Consider the following 2,018-nt stretch of genomic DNA (forward strand, 5'->3'; position numbering starts at 1 on the left):
CGCCGCCTGTGTGTCTCCCCATGGGCACGAGCGGCCCTTTTGGTGGGATGGTTCTTCACCATGTGGGACTGTCCTGTCCTTTGTGGGAACATTCAGCACCATTTCTCTTTCCCATGAAAGAGCAGCTGAAGCCCCACTCATTGTGGGACAAGGTAACAAGTACTGTTGGTCCCTTTCCCAACCTTCCTAGATGTGGAGGGGGGAGGGGGGAGCTCTGGTGGAGAGCCTGTGTTAGGAGGCCAGTAGAAATATTTCTCCCCTTCCTCCTTCTTTTAATTCTTTTATTGTTTTATTTATTTTTGATTCAGAGAGAGACAGAGCATGAGAGCGGGAGGAGCAGAGAGAGAAGGAGACACAGAACCGGAAGCAGGCTCCAGGCTCTGAGCTAGCTGTCAGCACAGAGCCTGACGCGGGGCTCAAACCCACGAATGTGAGATCGGACCTGAGCCCAAGTCGGAGGCTTAACCGACTGAGCCACCCGGGCGCCCCTGCGTACCCCCCCCGTCCCACCCCGCCCCCCGTCTTCCTCCTTCTCCTAATCTCAGGTCTGTCCCTGTATACATGGGCTCCACAGTTAGCGTGGAGAATGATGAGTCCTTGATCATGTACCACCTTGCGAGATTTTACTGATTCTCTTCCCTCCCCCCCCCCAACTGAAGGCACACCATGGGGGATGGGAGGTTTCGGAAGTTTGTAGATGAGGTGGGGGTCACTTATCTGCTGACAATATCAAAGATGCAAAGTGACCCCTGCATCTCCCAAGAGTGACATCTGGGATAGAGTGACCAGGTACTGTCCCCAATATTCTTGGTGTTCATAATGATATAAATTAAGACAGAATTATTTGGTTGTAATTTTTTGTATCAATATCAAAATTAATAAAATATATGGCACCAGCTGTCTTTTACTAGATATGGAAAAGGTGGAATTTAACAAAAAAATTCTACAGTAGTTACTGTGATACAGTATTCAGCAGCATTTTAGTAAAAGCATTATAAAAGGTATTCCGTTCGTTGAAAAACTGGAGAATAAATATATCTTACTTAACTGTGATCTGGTTTTCTGAAATCAAAAGCTAAGAGCAAGTGGCCTGGAAAAGGATTTTTTTACTGTTTATGTATTTTTGAAGTGGGGGAGGAGGGGCTGAGAGAGAGAAGGAAACACAGAATCCTAAACAGGCTGAGCTGTCAGCACAGAGCCGGATGTGGGGCTTGAACTCACCAATGATGAGATCATGATTGCGCAGAAGTCGGACACTTAACCAATTGAACCACTCAGGTGCCCCAAAGGATTTTCTGATGTGTGAACTTATGTATAAGTCATTGAAAGGCTTCAAAACTGCTCTCACAAATCATCCATTGCTCTCAGGGCCAAGCCTCAAAGCATCCACATTCTCCTTTAGGTCAAAAAAATTTGGGTCCACTTCCTTTGGGATTTCTGGTACATTAAAAATGGGATAAATGCCAAAACAATTTACAAAAACTGTAGCATTTTTTGAAAGTTTATATCCAGCACACACACACACACACACACACACACACACACACACACACACACACACCATGCAATCTAATTTTGCTACTCACAAGTTAATTACAGGATTTATAAAAGAGCATGGATTCTTAGGGCAACGAAGGCCACGAGGTCCGGAACCTGGAAACAAACGGGGAGATGCCGTCTTTTATTTAAGCCTCAAGAGGCGTCTCCTGGCCTATACTGATAGTCTCCTCTGGAGGTTAAACTCAACAGGGAAGGGCAACCTTCAAACAGCACTTTGCGGGGGCGGGGGGGATTTACTGATTTTTACCTCCTGCCTTGCAAGTTCATCTTCTTGCTTAAGCTAAAGTGGGCATGAGCTCACCTACTCCGCACCAAGCCCAGCAAGGAGTTCAGCACTGAGCAGGCACTCAGCAAGTAACGCCGACCTGGAATTGGTGCAGGAGAAGGAAACGGACTGGTCCCCCCAACCCTACAGATTCCCTGAGGGGATGCTGGACGCGTCGGCCCCACTCGGGACT

Source organism: Suricata suricatta, chromosome 16 (genome assembly GCF_006229205.1).
Source record: "Suricata suricatta isolate VVHF042 chromosome 16, meerkat_22Aug2017_6uvM2_HiC, whole genome shotgun sequence".
Lineage (NCBI taxonomy): Eukaryota > Metazoa > Chordata > Mammalia > Carnivora > Herpestidae > Suricata > Suricata suricatta.